Source organism: Aedes aegypti, chromosome 3 (assembly GCF_002204515.2).
Source record: "Aedes aegypti strain LVP_AGWG chromosome 3, AaegL5.0 Primary Assembly, whole genome shotgun sequence".
NCBI lineage: Eukaryota > Metazoa > Arthropoda > Insecta > Diptera > Culicidae > Aedes > Aedes aegypti.
In genome coordinates, this window is record NC_035109.1 from 161,637,929 (window position 1) to 161,659,705 (window position 21,777).

At 37.9% G+C, this 21,777-nt stretch overlaps 1 protein-coding gene across 8 annotated transcripts in view; it reads right to left on the reverse strand.

Annotated features, from left to right (window-relative positions):
• The window catches only part of LOC5578456 (acetylcholinesterase), a 385,351-nt gene that overhangs the window by 151,904 nt on the left and 211,670 nt on the right, over positions 1–21,777 (reverse strand). For 3 of the 8 annotated variants that reach the window (XM_021851338.1, XM_021851334.1, XM_021851331.1), the window contains exon 1: positions 7,161–7,695. The exons of 1 other annotated variant lie outside the window; for it this stretch is intronic. The gene's annotated coding sequence lies outside the window, so the exon portion shown is untranslated. Of the gene's footprint in view, positions 1–6,343; positions 6,428–6,494; positions 7,697–21,777 lie in introns of those variants that run through there. 4 more of the 8 variants (XM_021851333.1, XM_021851332.1, XM_021851339.1 and 1 more) reach the window with 3 other exon arrangements.

A 21,777-nucleotide genomic window follows, 5' to 3' on the forward strand; every position in this document is an offset into this window, starting at 1 on the left:
AGGCAACGGACAACACGAAACACCCAGCAGCCCAGCAATGAATTTTTCGTTTGACGAAAAGTTTTCACCGACTGGAGCGGGAATCGAACCCACATCTCGTGGCACAATACGCCTAGACGACTGACGCCGCTTACCGCAAGGCCACGAAGTCTACATTTATTTGCATTATTTGCCACAGAACTCAAATATCATGTGTATAACAATACTTATCACCAAAGTTTATAATACTTTCGATGCTCAAAAGTTATTTTTTGATGGTTTAGAAGAGTGATGTATTTTGCCATACAAGTAAAACGAAGAATTTTGTATGAAGACGGCATGCATGTTGTAAAAAATGATTTAATCTAAATCTTATCGAGCATTTTCAATCAAATTATATCTGAAATGGAGGCTTAAGTCCTATGTTTCATGTTTGGTGGATTACTCTACACAAAAGTTTGATAAATAATGAAATGTAAATCATATAACCATCATTGATATCAATATTTTATTTAACTTTGGCGACTAAATTACTAAATTTTTACTTGAAGTAGTGATATATGTCAAAAAATTACACTTAAACAAATGTTCCCAGCATTGACCACAATTTTTGATCAATGCGTCATTAGAACCGTAATTTCATATTCTATGGAAATCACTATCTAAATTTTGGCAGGAAAATCTGAGAATTACGATACATGCAAATATTTTTTGATAATATCTCTGCCGTTTTTCGACAGATTTCCAAATGCTATGGCATATCAAAACGTAAATGATAGGGCGCACATAAATGGTATGATATTTCACAGATATTTTTGTGTTTTAGGTTAGTTCTAGTGAACCCATGTTTTTGCACGATACATCACATACTAAGGGGTGAATCCAAACTTTTGCACGATGACTTGAATGACTATTTTATTATTAATAAATAGTTATTCAAATTCTTCCCCCAAAATTATGCAAGTGCTATTCATAGAATATGAGATTACGAATATATGCTCAAATGACGCTTTCATTTGAAATTTTGATCGAGTCAATGCTGAGAAAATGAACATGTTTATTGAGCGTGTTTTTTTGATAAATTACACAACTTCAAGTAAAAATTTAGTAGACAAAATTAAAAAAATGTTATTGTAGAAATACCTACGAAATACGAACAACTAATTGAATTTCGAATGAAATTTCCAGCCTACTTTCAACATTGAATTAGAGAGCATTTCAAACCAAGATAAGTCTCCAACGACACCAACCAGATAAAATGCACTTCTAATGCACTACAGATTTTGCCCGAATTAATTTTGTTCCTGTTCCAGTGTGCAATAGTTTTCTTATTAACATTCGTAACTTTCCCCGATGGTCTTATGAACAGGGTCAGTGCAGGTTCTGACTTTTTAAATTAGTGCTTTTGATTTGTTTACATTGAGAATGGTTAACAAGTCCCATAAATTGCATCTGTGTGCAACTTTGATTTATTTGGTCAGTCACACAGTGCAACTTTAAACTGGTCATCTATGACCAAATGAAAAAATAAGCAATTGTGGTTATTTATCCTCTAGAATGATTAATAAGCATTATATTCCCAGACAACCAGAAATCGCATGAAAGTTCACGTTACAACTCGTTTATTCATACTAATTACATCAAGCCCGCATTTCTGCCCATACTCGCAATACAGTCCCATTAGGAAAATCATGATGTCGAGAAAAACGCTTCTAAACATAAAACCCTTCATTTTCGTTTTTCCGCTGCTGTAAGTAATAAATGCCGGTGGCATTGCTCAATATAATATCATTGCAATGTGCAAAAACCGTAAATAATTTAAATTTAGTAAAACTGGTTGTTTTTTCTATCCAAATTAGGGTTATTGCAGATGGGACTCGTTATCCGAGTATTTCTCTCACTAAACGCTTAAATACCCGCATACCAGTCCCATTACTGAGGATTCGCTTACTTTGATATCGTGCACCTTGACACATTGTTGTTCAAGTTTACGATCGATTGCAATGCATTTTTCTTTTTGTAGCTTTCAGTCATCAACTATCTTTCAATAGTTATAATGTCCCTTGAAGTTCTTAAGCTGTACAGTGGTGATAGTAAATGAGAAAATGGTGAAGATTTCCTGAATTCAAATTAACCGTTGCGATCGGCCATATGGAAGGCTTGCTGAAATCGCAGCACGTGACGGGTGAAGGATTTGAAAACTATCAAAGAAAGGTAAATAGAACATGTTTTGGTCCACTTGATGAAGGCAAATGGCGGTTCCCATGATATAGATAATCCTGATGAGAGTCAGGAACTTATCTGTTTCTCGGCATTTGGTGCTGCAAACACTTAGTTTGACCATGTAGATACTGGCGACGATGTGCGTAATCTTGCGGCGGCCAAAGAAGCATTTCACTTCTTGTTGTTGGACTTCAGCCTGCCAGAGATTCTGATAATGATTGGCCGCAGGAAGCAGTAGAATGAATGGAGCAGTAGAATATTCTCAGGAAAACTATTTACAGGTAACTAGCCTGATGTGGTGTTAGTATAAATCGAAGAACAGAAGAAGTCGTTATGGTAAAACATTTTTTAAACAAAAATAAGAGTTTTTCTTGATAATAGTTGATTTGTACTTTCCTGATTTGTTTGATTGTTTTTATAAGGAAATGAGAATCGCAATGCAAGCTTTCAGAAATGATCACAGGAATAGGTTTAGTTGAATTTCTTCATAATCTTCGAATGGGACTGTTTTGCGGGTACTTTCAATATGGGACGCACATGGTTTGGTATTTTTTTCACATTTTGTCCATACAAAGACACAATTTGGAGTTTTATTTCAGAAAGTACACTAAAAATGAATACTATTTATGGAGCTAACTGAAAAGTGGTAAAAAATCAAATGGGACTGTTATGCGAGTATGGGCAGATTTGTTATCATAAGTTAAGTCGCATTAGATCACAGGTTGATTCGGTAGAGTATTTATACACTCGCATTGTGTGTTATTATTCATCACATAATATATGCACGCATATCGCCTCCACTTTTGTACGTAGAAGGCCTTTTCGCGACATCTTATAAGTGAAATTTTGCACATATAAAGCCTTCAGGTGATTTCGTTATACGTACATTTTGGTTGTCTGGGTTATATTACGAATTCCATCAAAATTTTCATTAGTTTTGCAGACATATAACTCTATAACTGATATCGCAATATGGACCATCGAGTGATGACTTTACGTTTATTAAATTTGTCATGTCTGTTCGCTAAATATAATTCGATTCTATGAAAATAGATTATAAGATGTTGTGAGAATGAGCTTGATCATTTATTATCATTCGTTGTTGAACATTTTTTCAAAAGGTTTTGGTCAGATTTGGACTTGAGGTTCTTCGATTTGTACAAAATTTCAACTTAAAGTAAAGCTCATGAATATATTCACAAGAGTAAAGTACAAATAAATTAAGCCTATATTTTCTAAAAAAATTAGATGATTTTCCAGTGAGTTGCTGATTTTGAAAATTCATAGTTAGTAAATAATGCGTTGTAGAATATTTGTTTTAGTGAAACCGAAAGCAAACAGCGATCTATTAAACACTTAAAAAATAGCATTCTCGTTCATTGACGCTAGTATATTTTTTACTGTTTAGACTTGGGGCTGCCTTATATAGGACACGAGGTTCAATTTTGTGACCCGTGGAGAGTTTGAAAACACTTCTACAATATAACTCGCTGAGCGTTGTACCAACATAAAGCTTGAAAATACCATTTTACTTGACATTTAATAATTTTCAACCTAATATTTAGTTTGCTGAGGAAGATTCACTAAAAATCTTAGACAATGTTCCCAAAAACAAATCTGGCAGCTTTCTTTCAATGCGGCATTCTTACAGAATGATGAAAATGATAGATCGATATGTTAATTTAAGAAACTTGTTGGTCAAGACCGATTCATCTCTTTAGCAGAACATACTTTTGATGAAAAAAATTCAGGATTCTCATCGAATATTTAGTAAGATTACATAGACCAGACTACCAGATTCATAATATAATTAATTTTAAAGATTAGATTAGATCGAGTTTCCTTATGATCATACACATAATTATGCGACTAGCAGTGGTAATGTTACTCAAATTGAAAAATCATCGTAAAACAAAGATCCAGCAGACAAAGGGGTGTAAAATGTGCAAACATTGTTGACATTTTTAGAACTCCAAAATCTAGAAACTCTTTTAATCAGTAGTATCTTTCAGTTTTTGTGTTTATTTTTTAATCGACTATAGATTAATAATTTTTTTCCAAAGAGTTCGTTAAGTGCAGAAACTATGATTTATTAACCCTAGTTTTCTATGTTTACAATGATTTAGTGTTTGAGATTCAACGAGGATTGGATTTACAGTAATGTTTTATGAGTCAATCTTTGCTACTTCTTCCGATAAAATTCCAAGTAAATTTCATTATAATATGGAATCGTTATTTGCCATTGTTCTCTTATTTACAAATCTATTCATATACACTAGAAATATTTAATAGAGCCTTGAACATGGGAAAATAATTTATTCACATGCTGCTAACAGGCTTACAATACACTGCGGAACCCATTTTTTATCTAATGCACCAAAATACCACTATTTACTTAATTTAAAGATTTTGAGGCCTTCTTTAGCCGAGTGGTTAGAGTCCGCGGCTACAAAACAAGGCAATGCTGATGGTGTGTGGGTTCGATTCCCGGTCGGTTCAAAATCTGTTTGTAATGGACATTTTCTTAACTTCCCTGGGCATACAGTATCATCGTACCTACCACACGATATACGAATGCAAAAATGGTAACTGAAAGCTCTCAGTTTATAACTGTGGAAGCGCTGAACACTTAGCTGAGAAGCAGGCTCTGTCCCAGTGAGAACGTAATGTCAAGAAAAAGATGAAGGGATGTTGTGTCCATTTTAGTTTTCAAATATATCATAGCACGTCTAGTTTTTGAGATGCATTAAATAAATATAACAGTCAACTTGTATGCAGTTTGACTAGCTTGTATGGCATTTTATGTGCTGGATTCAAATTTAAAAAAACACTTAAAAAATCATAACACTTCCAATGCTTAAATATTACTTTTTCATGCTTTTGAAAAGTTTTGTAACTTGCAAAGAAGAAGAAATGAATAACTTTTTATGCAAACTGCGGGCATGTTAAAAACCTCGATTTTTTTTCGAAATTTATACGTGCAATCTAAATCACACTATATGCTACACAATCTCCCATATGTTCCTTACCATCCTTACCATAAAAATAGTGTTCTGTGAAATTTTCAGCCTTCTAGGTGGTGATTTAAAGTCTTAGTCTACATGCTTCGTGGATAAGATCACTAAAAATTTGATTGGAAGATCCTATTGATTTTTGTCATGTTAATAACAGTGAATGAGCTGAGAAGCAGATACATATAACCTCCCGTGTAAAAGTTCGGGTTCACCTCCTCAAAAACACACAAAAGGGTTTTGTCCATAAGTCTATGCTTACATGTCTTATTAAAGTTCTCTATGACCCATTTGAAAGACAATGAGTTAAACTTACTTCGTACACATTTTGGCAAAACCATTATTTGAATTTTGTATACTCAATTTTTAGTAGTGACAATTTTCAATCAAAATCACTGAAAAAAATGGCTTATTTTCTCAGCAATGGATTGACCAAAATGTATGCGTCATTAGAACCATAATCTTCCATTCTGTGAAAAGTACACGCAAATTTTTAGCGTAAAAGTCTGAAAACTATTCAATGTCAAAAAACGCAAAATTTTCTGTCGATAATTCTGCTATTTTCAACTGTTTTTGATTGTTTATTGCTTATTTTAACGTAAATAATTATTATAATGGTGCATACATGATTGGTATGAGATTTCATAGAATTTTCGTGTTTTAAGTAAGTTATAGTGAACCTAAATTTTTGCACGACGACTTGAATAACTATTTCATTATAAAAAATAGTTTACAGATTTTTCTTCCAAGGTTCCGGTAGTGCTCTGCAAGGAAGATAAGATAATGGTTCTGATATAATAACAATTCAATTCAATTCAAAATTTTAAACGATGCAGTGCTGAGAAAGTTAGTGATTTTTTAAATGTGTTTTTCTTAAAATGTCACAACTGTTAGTAACAATTTAGTGAAAAATAAAAAAAAAAAATATTGTCAATATACCTACGAAGTAGGATTAACTCGTTGCCTTTCAAATGCGTTCCAATTAGATGTGTAATTATAGTGAATTTTAAATGTAATATAATTGTGCATTCAAACCTTTGTATGAGACGATTGGTTCTACTTTTGAAATGTATCGAATAATGAATATGTTATGTTCGCTGTACAAACATGAATCTTCTTTTAAAACTTACGTTTTGAGTTTGTTCCAGTTTGAGAAACTTTTACGAAATCGACAAATCAATATTGAAAATAATTTTGATTCCCTTTGCTCAATGTTTTCGACCATAGTGTTCAGTGAGATCACACCGGAGAAACCGCGAGAGTTTTCGCTATACAACTAACCTCTCGGTGTATCTAGTGAGGAGAGGGAGGATGTCTACAGTAAATGTTTTTTTTTCTTGTATAGAACTCCGTTTCAAAGCTCTTCGAATTTTATTTCTGCTGATGTTGATAACGATGCTGCTACTGCTACCAGCCGTGTTGCCACTCTACCGCAGCATTTAAAAATAAGTAGCACAAACAGAAGATAGTATTCCACTGTCCTTCTCTAACTCTCGCTCTGATTCCTGCCTGCGACGAGCCTTCGTCCGCTGCTTCCTGTTTTCAACCCTTCGGCGCCAGTGGGTGGGTGCAAGATTAAAGGAGAGGAAGGCTTTGGTTGACTTCACTACAGACGGGGATCACCCTCCTGAGCAAAGTTCGGCGAACAAGAAAAACTGTACTAATTTTATTTGAGTTTTTGATTCGCCTCACTCCTGCATCTCACACTACGGTTGCTGCTGTCGTCGACATTTAGTTTTCAATTTCGATTTCTTAACTTTTGCTTATCGCAGTCTTAGAAAGCTATTCTAATGTCACCGATTTCGTTTTCTCTCGTTTTTTTTCTCTTTTTATCAATCCTCAAGTTGATTTCTAAGGTGAGATGCTTTGAATGTCAAAATTATCAAATTTTCTTCTTCCCTACAATTGATTTTCCAGTGGCAATATGCTGGATTTTCCTGCGCTTACCTTTTTTCTTCACTATGCCACGGTTTGCTCGTCCGCAATATTGTTTTTTATTTCCTTTTGCTTTCAACACTTGCTCAACACTATCTCTAGCTTCTCACAAGATTACCATCGATGCCCCAATACTGCATCGCAATCTGCTTCAATGCAGTGGAAACTCATGGAAATTCCTTCACAGACAGTGCTGCACAAATCACTTTGCCATAGAATAACTTTTTGTCTCTCTTTTTTTTCCTTTTCAAGGATTTTGAGCTTCTCCTGCAAACAGCTTTTAATCCCTTTCCAATGTCACCGTCGTCGTCACTGAATCTCGTGAATAGCTTAATTAAAAACCTTGCGAGCTAGCGATTCGAGCCACGCATTTGCACTGCTCCGTCAATGGTTATCACAGTGGAGAAAACTTTCCACAGCACTTCAGAAAAAAAGATATTATATCCTTTCGAGACAGCTCCTCATTGCGGCACAGCAGACATGCGACTCGGAAAAGTTTCAGGCTCACACTACCAGCAGCCAGCAGCTCGGACGAAAAGCTCTGAACTGAGATGGACGTTTTGTTCGGAAACGAAAAAAAAATAGTCGCATTGGACGGCAGCAGTTCCGCTCACCAACACACGCAAACAAACAGAGACGACACTCTTGGGGTTTTATGTTATTTTTCTGCTGTTTGTTGGTGGCTTCCTGAGTTGGTGAAAATCACTAATGACCAACAAATTTGGTTATCCTGGGTACATTTAATAGTAATGTGAATTTTACGGATCGGTAAAAGAAACAACAATGGTACCATGCCCACACAGTTACGGATCACCCACAGTGACGGATCACTTTGGCGTTCAACATCGGATAACTCGCTCAAAACACAAACGTTGACGCAAAACATAGTTTTCCCATGTTATCTTCTTCCATTTCCCATGTTGTCTTCTACCATTTGTAATGTTAAGCAGTGTTGTGCAAAACTCAATTTCAGTTTTTGTCGGGTTTTGCGACTGAATCATTTTTTTTACGGTTTGAGTTGTTTGAGTTGATTTTGCATCAAAATATCAAGCGTGAGATTTGCGAAGCAGATCTCTAATGAGTTTGCTCTCACGGGAGAGCGTATTAAATGAGATTTTGAGTGTGAGTCTATCAACACTGATGTTAAGCACAACATTCAACCGCTAAATAACGGTGTATTTGACAAATGTTTAGTTGGTACCATACAGCTATCATTGTATGGTCGTTTTCTGTAAGGGCCATCAGCATTCATAAGCTCCCACAGGTGGTAAAATTCAAATATTATAGCATAAAATATGCTCGTTCGCTTCGATTTAGTATGAATTCATCTTTGGAAAACATTGAGTGCTTCGTGAAGCCCAAGCAGGACAGTTCGGTTTTGCGTCGTCCGATTGATTTTTCTGACGGATTCGCGCGTATTTTCGTTGCCGGAGAATTTTTTTTCCCCTGTTTTGGAGCGTCTTGCTGGGTAGTGCTTCGTGAAGCCCAAGCAGGACAGTTCGGTTTTGCGTCGTCCGATTGATTTTTCTGACGGATTCGCGCGTATTTTCGTTGCCGGAGAATTTTTTTCCCCTGTTTTGGAGCGTCTTGCTGGGTAGTGCTTCGTGAAGCCCAAGCAGGACAGTTCGGTTTTGCGTCGTCCGATTGATTTTTCTGACGGATTCGCGCGTATTTTCGTTGCCGGAGAATTTTTTTCCCCTGTTTTGGAGCGTCTTGCTGGGTAGTGCTTCGTGAAGCCCAAGCAGGACAGTTCGGTTTTGCGTCGTCCGATTGATTTTGCTGACGGATTCGCGCGTATTTTCGTTGCCGGAGAATTTTTTCCCCTGTTTTGGAGCGCCTTGCTGGGTAGTGCTTCGTGAAGCCCAAGCAGGACAGTTCGGTTTTGCGTCGTCCGATTGATTTTTCTGACGGATTCGCGCGTATTTTCGTTGCCGGAGAATTTTTTTCCCCTGTTTTGGAGCGTCTTGCTGGGTAGTGCTTCGTGAAGCCCAAGCAGGACAGTTCGGTTTTGCGTCGTCCGATTGATTTTTCTGACGGATTCGCGCGTATTTTCGTTGCCGGAGAATTTTTTTCCCCTGTTTTGGAGCGTCTTGCTGGGTAGTGCTTCGTGAAGCCCAAGCAGGACAGTTCGGTTTTGCGTCGTCCGATTGATTTTTCTGACGGATTCGCGCGTATTTTCGTTGCCGGAGAATTTTTCCCCTGTTTTGGAGCGCCTTGCTGGGTAGTGCTTCGTGAAGCCCAAGCAGGACAGTTCGGTTTTGCGTCGTCCGATTGATTTTTCTGACGGATTCGCGCGTATTTTCGTTGCCGGAGAATTTTTTCCCCTGTTTTGGAGCGCCTTGCTGGGTAGTGCTTCGTGAAGCCCAAGCAGGACAGTTCGGTTTTGCGTCGTCCGATTGATTTTTCTGACGGATTCGCGCGTATTTTCGTTGCTGGATTTTTTTTTTCCCCTGTTTTGGAGCGCCTTGCTGGGTAGTGCTTCGTGAAGCCCAAGCAGGACAGTTCGGTTTTGCGTCGTCCGATTGATTTTTCTGACGGATTCGCGCGTATTTTCGTTGCCGGAGAATTTTTTCCCCTGTTTTGCAGTAGTGTGTGTTCCTTTGACTGCGACGCTTGCTCCTGCGGGGCGGGTGATGCGGTCAGGATCGAACGTGTTACGCGTGGAGTGCAGTGAAAATGTGTATAGTGTTTTACGGAAACCCCAGTGCAGCGACGGAGAAAAACTGCTTCACATCCTGGTAAAATCGTTCTTTATTATTGTTTACTTTACTCACTTATTACCAATTCAAACTAAATACGTGCCAGGGTCGAAAATATAATTTTCGATTCGGGAAGTGTAAAAACATTGCATATATCCATTTGATATCTGGATGTTTTTATGCGGGGCTTACTGTAAATAAAAATGACCTCAGAATGTGTGTGTATTTACTGCCATTCTTGAAATGGGTCGTTGGAATTTCAGTAGAGCTATCACCTTTCATCTCCTGGGCTAAAATTGTCTGCAGATATAAAGATATCGAAGGGTATCATTAAATACATGCATACAATTTTCTTCCATAAAAGCACTGCCGGCCAGTGGGAGGTGGATTGTATCACACACACACACACACACACAATTCATCTTTGGAAAACATTTTTCTTGATTGTTGATTCTAAATACCGAATATTTGCACTTATAACTAGTGATCCATAATATGGACCAGGAAATGATTGTTTACCACAGTTATGGATCACTTCCAAAGAATGTAGATTTCTGCCATTTTAAGCATTGGATTCGACATTTTCAGACAATAGCACTAAGGATAAAACTAATAAAACATCATAGTTTGTCAATTTCGATTTCTAGCAGACAAAAATGGGTGGAAAACATGGTGTGGAGTGAAAACAGTTCATGTCTCAGTTACAACAATGCGGTATCACAAAAAAGGACATTTTACCCTTGTTCCCAGCTCCAACACTGTTATTTTTTGCAGTAATATGTGACACTTTGTTAACTTTCGTCAAATCATGCAATACAGATGTATTGAGTTGAAAATCACTTGATTTTACGCACTGATCCGTAATATGTCAAAATTTGATCCATGATATGAAAATTGATCCACAATATGGTTTTCGGAAATCGGTACAATTTTCAATTTTTATGCAATCCTATGTAAATATTACACTCAAACCAGATGACTAACCGAAGTTCCAATTTGAAACGATTCAATTCGTGCTCTTAAATTACAATTTTACGTTTTCCATGTCGTTTTATTGAATTTTATAGGTTGGACTCCACACTATTTGATCCATAACTGTGGGGTCATGGTATTAAAAATTAATAAGAAACCGTTTTTCTCAATTAAGGAACATTTTTTTTATTTGAAAATAAAATCTATAAATTGGACCCAGATAGCCGTAGCGGTAAACGCGCAGCTATTCAGCAAGACCAAGCTGAGGGTCGTGGGTTCGAATCCCACCGGTCGAGGATCTTTTCGGGTTGGACATTTTCTCGACTTCCCAAGGCATAGAGTATCTTCGTACCTGCCACACGATATACGCATGCACAAAAGGTCATTGACACAGTAAGCTCTCAGTTAATAACTGTAGAAGTGCTCATAAGAACACTAAGCTGAGAAGCAGGCTCTGTCCCAGTGGGGACGTAATGCCAGAAAGAAGAAGAAATTGGACCCTGGCTTTAAGCTCTTTCAGAAATTATCAAAAAAAATTGAAAAATCCTTAGAAGAAAATGTTGGTATTGAAAGAGGAAAACAAGTTATTACTAACTAATTATAAAAACTGATTATGCGCGATGGACTGTTCCGAAACGTTTTCTAAAAATTCATGAAACTGTTATGTCCAGGCAAATTAACATGCATATCAATGATTTAACGCATCATGTGAGTAACATGCTTCCCAACACACATCAGATTGAAGGAAAATTCTCTTCCATGGTTTCTTTTCAAACTACATTCATTTTCACGTGTCATTCCGTCCATAAGCATCGAAGAAACCAATTAAATGCCAAAATACTTTACGATTGGATTCTATCTGCACTAGTCATTGCCCGTGTAATTGTTTCGTGTTTGTCATTGTTCGAGCCTTCTACATACCTACCTACAGTGGCTCAATTTCATTTTCGTACGGGGCGCTGTTTTCATATCAAGTTGGTATAAAACTATTAAATGGTGCATGGACTTCGATATACTTTATCAATAATGAAGGTTATAGGTGTCATCTATTGTTTGGCAATGACAAACTGTATTCATCTGCTTAAATCTTTGGAATAATGGAAAAGTATTGAGATTGTGTCTATAATTGACCCAATTCCATATTCGTACACCTAACAAAAAAGAAATATACAGCATTCAAAACTAATTTTTAATGAACTAGATGACTACTTAAGCTCTTCGTTGTGTTGTTCAGATGCAGTAGAATACATTTGGAAAATTTATAAACGGATATATTTGAAACTTAAGTAAATTTAAGAAAAATACCAGTTTTCCCATGTTTTTTGCTAAAATATTCGGTAAGTCGAACAATAAATTGCATTTTTTTCATCATCACTTCCTTAAGAATGATAATTGCGAATATTGCACAAGTTTCAAAAAATTATAATCAGTTTTACAGTAGCTAAGAGTGGATATCGACAACTTATACTTTTGAATCTAAGGTAATATAATATTTATAACAAATCCAAAACCAAAAATTTTAGTCAATTTCTTTATGTTTGGCTCCTAAATGTATATACATAATCCATATTTAATTTTCCTATCAAAACATTGCGTAATTATCATTTTTAATTTACATTTTACTACCAAACATGATTATAGAGATTTATAGAATAAATATTTTTGCCATAACCGCAACACAAACGTGTTTTTAAAATGATGAAAACAACAGGATATATTCTATTAAATAGTGTATCAATGCTTTCTGCTCATTCAAGTTATTTTGTATTTTTCTTATAAAATCAATAAATTGCAAAATAGGGTGCTATTTTGAATATAATTTAAATATTATTTCAAAGATAATTGAATATTACGATGACATCAATTATGTGGAGGTATGTACAGCGTAGTTTAGGGTACTTTATTGTAAAACGAAGTTCGTAGTTCAAATTATTTTTACAGACAAATTCGAAATTAACATTTACCTGTTGTTTAGAATGAAAATTTGGTTTACATTGAATAAAAATATCATTTTAGAAGAGTTTTGAACTTATGGCACAACAGTTTTCTGAACTCAAAAGGGATAAAAACTGTTTATGATTTCTGTAAAGTGTATAAATTTCAACTAAATTTCTATCAGAGCTTACGAGTGTAATCTATAGATTGGATCTAATGACAAAAATAAACGTAATTGTTCGAATTATTGGATTTTATAGCAAAAATCATTGGAAAACTGGCATTTCTCATAATTTTACCTAAATTTTATATATGTCCACTAATAAATTGTCCAAATGTATTTCACTACATCTGAACATCATAATAAAGCACTTCAGTAATCAAATAGAGCTTCTAAATTTAGTTTTGAACGTTGTGCGTTTGAATCAAGGGGCGGGACAGCCTACTGATCTTGAGCTACACCGCGAGTAGCTTTTGAGTAACTCTGAGTAACTCGGTTGGCTCGGCTTCGTGTGAGCATAGCAACCAAGTGCCGATTTGTTTGTTTTGCAGTGAAAATTTTTCGCGTAATGTCGTACGGACTCGGAAATGCTAGTCAGAGGTCTTTTTCTAAGTGGAATATTTGAATGAAATCACTTTCGTTGAGATTAGTTTGAATACAGCTGGGCTTTTATCTGAATCATACTGGCGCGTGCTTTAGAGGCTTTATTAAATTAATTAGTTGCAGTAAATCTCCTCTAAAATGAAACAAACTTTGCTATGATTCCGTTGCATTTTTTGTGACGACTTCTTAAAATTAATCTCAAAAAAATCATAGAAAACTACATGTTGTAGGCAAGTTTCTACTAATGAACAGAACTGCGGCAAATATACTGATCTGTTTGAAAGAGCCTTCAATCAATTGATTGATGTTAAGAAAGTGTTTCACCACATGACTGTCAATTACTGCCTTAATGTAGTAGAGGTAATATTTTTTTTTACGAACGCCAAGTTTTTCAATTCTTTAATACAATTAGTCAGCCTTCAGACAGACCGTACTAGATATTTAAAAAATAAGCGCATAATTGCACTTTAAGTATTCGAAACGATAATCGATAAGAACTGCTCTTTTCGAATCTCAATGTATTGAACTCCTGTACCAGACCTTTCAGATGCAATTTGAAGCATGTCTACAGTAAGAGCATTACAATGGCTATGGTAGGAGACATGCATTGGCTGCTTCGTTGCTGATTTCTGAGCAATTGTGAGTAACTCAAATTTGCTCGATGTCGCATAGCCTGCTCAGAGCAATGCTGTCCTCCCCCTAGGTTTGAATTTTGGTAGGTGTACGAATATGGAATTGGATGAATTTTAGACATCAATTCAATACTTTTCTATTAATCCAAAGATGAATGTAAATGGAAACATTTTGTGATTGGCAAACAATAGATGACACCTATTACCTTCAATGTGGTTAAAGTATTTGTAGCTCAATACTTCATTTAATAGTTTTTTACTAACTTGATGTGGAATCAGTATCCTGTACGAATATGAAATTGGGCCACTGTATAAACATCTTCTGGGAACGTGTGATATCTGTATAAGAGTTGGCAGTTAGTTTCCGAAACAAAGGAATACAAAACAATAACATGAACTCATCAATCTGCTATGAATGTAACTATAATATCACCTGCAAAGATCCAGTCGTTAGATGTAGTGCATTTTGCGATGGAGCCATCCGTTATCATGCTGTTTGCGTTGGACTTTCAGTACAAGAAGGACTTGCTTGCAACAACAAGAATATATTCTGGGTTTGCAACAGATGCCGAAACGAATTCGAATCTAGACGTTCGCGCATACACATTAAAGACTACGAAGAACCAGCAGGAAAGGATATTGGATTCCTGAAGCTTGAAATGAAGAAAATGCAAACTTTGCTGAATTCACTGGTACAACGCCTGGAAACCTTTAGCACCTCGCGACCAACTGTCGTTCTGAGTGATGCCCATGACGACCAACCTGTTGCAGAAAGTTCGTGGTTACAAACGTCTTCCACTATTGAACCAATGATGTTAACCAGCACTGATATCGACCGAGATGCTTATAAATCGCTGTTCATTTCTAATATTGCCAACGATGTCTCCGACGACGTAGAAGACCACTTGAGAGATCAGAAATTATATCGGAATGCATTCACCATTATTTTACAATTTCTGAACAATTGTTGTGTTATGATTAATTACGCAAATCAAAAAAGTTACGTAATGAGAAAGCGTTGCGTAATGAATTATAACAGCACTGGATTCAGTTACGTAATGACTATTCCGGCACTGCATACTTCAGTGCAGGAAAGTAGGCCGTTTCATGACAGATTGGCGTAATAAAAATCAGCCTATTACGATGAGAAATTGCAAAAACTACTATTACGCAATCAGTTGCAGAATGATGATTTTTGCGGCACCAGTAATTTGCCCAACGAGGCTTGCCGAGTTGGATAAATACGGCGAGTACTAAAAAAAGCGAGTTTTGCAACGAGTTGAGTACAACATTTTTTGCCATTTCTTAGAAGACCACGTGATGGTATCCGAAATCGTATCGGGATGCATGCACCACTATTTTGCAATTTCTGAAAATTGTTGGGTAATGGTTCATTACGCAACTCAAAAAAGTTGCGCAATGAAAAAGCGTTGCGTAATAGTCATTACGCAACTGATTTCAGCAACATATCTACTTTCATCAGCCGATTTATTTAAATGCTTAGACAAGTTGTAATTTTCCCTTGTTCGGGACTGCGCTCCTGAACTTTATGCTTGGCTGCCAAGGTAGACCCGTGTTCGGGAGTGGGAGGTGGAGGAACGTGCAAGGACTGCTTCCGTCGTTGTCCTTTCGTGCGCCGCGCGCGAGAGGGAGAGCGGATTTGGCGCATGATTTTATTGTTTTTGATGTTGTTGTTGTTGCTGTTGTGTTGCATATTAATTGTTTCACCCACCAAGGGTAGAGATATACATAGGGCTACCTGTTTCCTACCACATGCAAACACTCTCAACGTGAAAATATGCTACCGAATCAATGCCGAGCGAAGCTGGGAGCATGAAGAGACCGCAGAGAGAGAGAAAACGATAGAGAATCCTTCCTTGATTGGAGGCAAACATCCTGTATCGGTATGCAGGGTAGCTCGAGGCATAAAACAACGTGCCAATAAAAGTGAGGGGAAATCAACCCAGAGCTCAATGACGTCATTAATGGGTGGACGATTACTTGAAAAATATTTCACGTTGGTAGCTCTGTTTAATCGAAAGCTTCTATCAAAAGCTTTTAATAGTAAAAGCACATGAATAAAGAAGGGATATGGGGATATCCATTTAACAAAATGTATAAGTGCTGCTCTGTGTGTACCAAGCAAAACCATGCTGGCCATGTATGATTTCGCGCTTGCCGTGCGATGATCATATAAGAATAGCCAATTGGCAATGAAAGTTCTAGGTTCTATTCGGTACGCGAATGCACCACCAATGTATTTGGGTGCATTTAGTTTTCGATAAAACTTGGAATGCATCATTGAAGAAACATTTGAAGGAAACCTTGGTGGAATTCCTAGAAAACTTTGATGAACGCTGTGATAGATAAACTTAATAACACCAACTACTCTGATTTGCTACCATCAATCATGTATTCAGTTGTAAACAAACAAAGTATATCAATATAAAGGTAACATAGTACTACATACATCATTGTGTTGGTAAAGACCACAGATAAAAATACTTAGACCTTAGACATCTCATCACATCTCCCTTTCTTTATAGAAGCTTAAGTTCAACAAAGATCAATAATCTAGCTCACAATCATCAAAATAACGAGGTTTTCTAATGTTTCGATGGGGTCTGTTCCGGGGTAACAGTGTTACATTACTCGCATCCTGTTGAACCACATGGTCCATCGTTCCTGGTTCTCCTATTATTGGTTCTAAAACTTGCTCGAGTTCCTGATTTTCCTCCACTCTCTGCGCTGGCTGTTGAGATTGATCTTCCTCTTTTTCTTCTAATGATGAGCCTACTATCTTCTTTAGATGACTCACGATAGAAACGTAGCTTTTACAGGTCTCATCATTTTGCACAGTTACGCGTGAACCATTCCGTGCTGTGACCGTCATCACGCTTGATCCAAAAGGAGGAATAAGCTTGTTACCAGGAAGCACGTTTTTCATAAGAACTTTGTCTCCGACTGTTAAATCTGATGTTTTTGCTCTTCTGCGTTGATCCTCCGCTACTCTGCTTTTCTATTTCGCTTGCTGGTCCTTATCTCTATATTCCGTTGATGGTACAGATGATGACAAGTCCCGTAATGAAGGCTGTTTAGTGCGGATATTCCTGCCACTCATTAGTTCTGATGGAGTTTTGGACGTTGTACAATGTGGAGTGGAATAATACATAGAACTAACTTCAACTTTAAGGTCTTTTTCCCAATCGCGGTTAAGGGCTTGGCTAATTTTCAATCTTTTCATCGATGACCGGTTTTGCCGTTCTACCAGTCCATTTTCCTGAGGCCAATAAGGTGTTGTTCGGTTCAGAATAATTCCTCGACGATTGCAAAATTCCTCAAACTCACGACTAACAAATTGTCGCCCATTGTCCAAAGTAATGGTCCGTGGGTAACCAAGTCTCACAAAAATCCTTTCTAATCGCTCGGCTGTTTCTTGTGCTGTTATCTTTCTCAGAATCTCTACCTCCTTGTATCTACTGAAATAATCAATGATTACCAAAAGATAATCTCCAGACAGAAGAGGTCCTAAAAATCAATAGCTACACCTAACCATGGAGCCTCGGGTAGCTGTCTTCTTTGCATAGGTTCTGGACGTTCCGATAGACTCACTAAACGACATCCCTCACAACCATCTACTGTGCGAGCTATAGCATCATCCATTACTGGCCACCAACAAGTATTTCTCAGTCGTTGTTGCATCAAATAAATAAGCCGTTGTAAAAATTAAGACTGCGTAGCCGAAAAGCATAATTGGTTGCATCTTAGTTTTACCTGGATGACCTTCATGTCCTAATTGTAACATTCGTTGCCTCAAACCAAAATGAACAATCAACCTATCACCTCTTACCACCATGTATCCAGCTTTTCCTAACTCATTTCGGAATGCATGGTACGGTTTAATGATATTGACCGTGTGATTCCAAACACCCTGGTCCAAACATTCTCTTAAAGCTGATAATTCAGGATCTTCCTTCGAGACTTCTTCTAGTTCAGTTATATCGACTGCCGCCATTTCTGTCACACTTCTGATATACACGTCGGAATCCACATCAAATATTTCCTTATCAGTTGGTTGCGATAGTCTAGACCTAGGCAATTGATCTGCTATGTTTGACTTCCCTTTTCTGTAGACTACGTTGTAGGAGAACGCTTGCAACCGCAAAACTCAACGCTCAATACGTAGACAAGGCGTGGAACTTGGTGAAAATTTCGCTTCCAGTGGCTTATGATCCGTTTCCAACTCAAAGCGAATACCTAACAGATATATCTGTAATCTTTCTACTGCCCCAACTAAGGCAAGGGCTTCTTTCTCAGTTTATGCATAACGTTTTTCGGTATCCGTTAAACTTTTACTTGCACATAAAACAACCCTTAGTTTCCCTTCGAAATATTGCAGAAGTATAGCTCCTAGTCCAACTGGAGAAGCATCAGCTACTACACGGGTCTTCAGTTTAGGGTCAAAATGCGCCAAATTTCCAACACAAGTCATTTGATCTATGATGAAATCAAACGCATTCTGCTCTTCTTCAGGAATGGAACATTATGCTTCGTAAGTTCGCGTAACGGAAGCGATATTGTGGCAAGATTTGGAATAAAGGATCCAACGTAATTTACCAAACCTAAGAAGCTTCGCACTTCCTCACCGGTGGTTGGTGATCTGAAACTTCTAATAGCATCGATTTTGTCAGGAGAAGCAGTCCATCCATTCTTATTAAAGCGGTGACCCACAAAGACAACTTCACTCAGCTTGAAGGCGCATTAGGCTTGATTTATCAAAATTCCACACTGTTTTAGTTTTTGTAAAACTTTTTCCAATGCTTCATCATGTTCGCGCTCTGTTTTCCCTGCTACAATAATATCATCGATGAAATTAATTGTGTTTGGACAATCCGACAGAATTTGCTCCAACACCTTTTGGAACATTTCTGGTGCACAAGACACTCCAAAAAGAAGCCGTTTATAACGAAAAAGCCCTTTATGAGTGATGAACGTTGTGAGAGGTTTACTTTCATCGTCGAGCTCTAGTTGGTGAAAAGCATCTTTGATATCCAGTCGAGAAAACACCTGAGCTCCATTCAGTTTCCATCTAATATCTTCAATTGTTGGAAGCGGATGAGTTTCTCGCATTATCGCTTTATTAACCTGCCGCATGTCGATGCACAATCTGATGTCTCCGCTATCCTTAACAACGACCACCAATGAAGAATCCCACGAGCTCGGTTCGGAAATTTTCTCAATTATATTCCTGGATTCCAATTCCTTTAGCTTCTCCTCAACCCGGTCGAGTGTTGCAAAAGGCAACCGTCTCAATCGTTGAGCAACAGGTTCTACCGATTTATCGATTGGAATATGAATCTTCAAACCTTGAACGCTTGGAAATGGTCTAACGATGTTCACCTGATGCAGCGCTTCCTGTTGACTTGGTAATCCCACCACAAGTACTCCTAGCTGCTTCGCTGTAACTTTTCCCAATAACGGTTGCGGTCCTCCTTTTACAACATAAAACTTTGCATCTGCACGTAGTTGTTTATTCCCGTCAGTACTAGATAGTTCAGCATCGTTCTTAACTGTTTTAACTTATATGCTGAGGTGTTCCATTTACTCAAATGCACCATTCCTTGCTTAGCGCTTGTACGAGTCGGTTGACTGATTCCCGGTCTCATCGCACGGCACTTTTGCAAAGTACTTTTTGACCTTTTTCCCCACCGCCCGCGTGGGTTTTTGGTTCAGTAGTTTCGTAATAGTTCCAAGTACGACTAGTTTAGTGCAATATTTGTGCTTAGGCGATCGCGCTTTGCGAAGGAAGCGAACTAGTGTAACTAGTATCGTTCCACCGCAATAAAAAAGTCATCACAACCAGCTCTAAGTGATTGATTTTTTTCCCCCGCACCGAGAGCAACATCAAAGCAGAAGTCACTCTGCTACCTACGGTGCGTGAACGTTCTCCTGCTGTACATCGAACGTAAACGGATAAGTATAAATTTGTATACCAATTCCATATCCATTGAATTGCTATCACATCTCCGAATAAACAGTGTTGAGGTCAAGCTTGTTTTCGCTTCTTTTCTGTCTCTCTCCCGGTTCGATTGTTTCGACCGAATAGGGGAGTAGGGTACAAAATAGTCCACTGATCGGTAAATTTTTTTTTCTTGATTTTTTTTTTTTTTATTCTGCCCGTATAGGGGAGGTGTGTACATAGTAACCCATTGATTAGTTAAGTTTTTTTTTCTTTTCACATTTTTTTTTGTTTTTTTTTTTCATTTTACTTTTTTTTTGTTTTGTTTATTTGGTTGCGGTTGAAAGTTTTCCCGCATGGACGAATCGGATGGAGACAATACGCCTCCTAAAGATCTTGTTGCTAGAACGCGGTTTTATCAACCATCTTCGGCAGGGCCTTGGGTTGTCTATTTCCGGCGCAAAAGTAAGATTTTGAATGTGCTCTCGATCTCTCGAGAGCTGACGCGTAAATATCCTGGGACCGTTATTCATCAAGTAAAACAATCCAAGCTGCGTGTAACTGCACCTAGTTACAAAGCAGCAAATGAGATTGCTCAGCATGAGGCTTTTACTGTGGAATATTACGTCTACATTTCTGCACGAGAGGTAGAGGTGGAAGGGAAAATCGTTGACGCGAGTCTAACATGCGAAGACATAAAGACTGGCAAAGGCGTTTTTGATAACCGGTCAATTCCTGATGTGGCTATACTGGATTGCAAACAATTGCAATCAGTTTCCATGGAAGGAAATAAGAAAGTGTTTTCGCCGTCAGCCTCGTTTCGAGTGACTTTTCCTGGTTCCGTCCTCCCAAAATTTGTTTGCATTGATAGTGTTTTTTACCCAGTGCGCCTATATGTGCCGAAGGTATTTAATTGTACCAACTGCAAGCAGCTTGGTCATAGTGCTAGCTTTTGCGACAACAAGCCCCGTTGTGGCAAATGCAACCAAGCTCACTTAGAAGATGCTTGCACAAAGGAAGCTGAAAAATGCTGCTACTGTAGCAAGGATCTGCATGACTTGCAGAAATGCCCGGCATACAAAAGGCGCATTCGAAATGAGAGTCGCTCCATTGTGAAGCGCTCCAAGAAGACGTATGCGGATATGGTGAAATCTTTAAATTCGCCAGCAAAAGAGTCTTCATCAGCCATCCCAGTTGGTAACTCTTTTCAAGAGTTGTCTTCCGACGAAGCGTACGACGACGAAACCGATGGGGGGGATTCTTCGGAGGTACACGCACCCGGAAAAAGAAAGTCTCCATCTTCTCCGGGACTGCGCCGTAAGGTATTGAAATCTTCCCTCAAAAGTTTGCCTAGTTCCAAAGGAGGTGGGGCAAATTTGAAAATGCCGAAGCAACAGGTCTTTGATGCATCCGTTCCGTGCTGTAGCAAAGATTTGCCGCCCCCGCTTCCACCGATTAAATATACTTCAAAAAGAAGCTCTAGACAAGATAGCAAGAAAAAAGCTACTGAAGTCCCTCGCTCTTCCTCGAAAACCCCCCGGGCCAAGCGAGGACTGATAACTTTTAAGGCCCTTGTGGATCGCATATGTGATGCCCTCGGAGTTTCAGACTCATTCAGAGGCATACTCGACCTTTTTCTCCCCGCAATAGAAGAGTATCTCAGGGAATTGACTATCTCGTGGCCCCTCCTTGCTGCGATCATATCTTTCGATGGATAATTCATCGAGTGAGGTACAAGATATGATCACTGTGCTACAGTGGAACTGTCATAGTCTAAAACCTAAACTAGACACATTTAAGTTTTTGCTTCACAATTCCGATTGTGAAA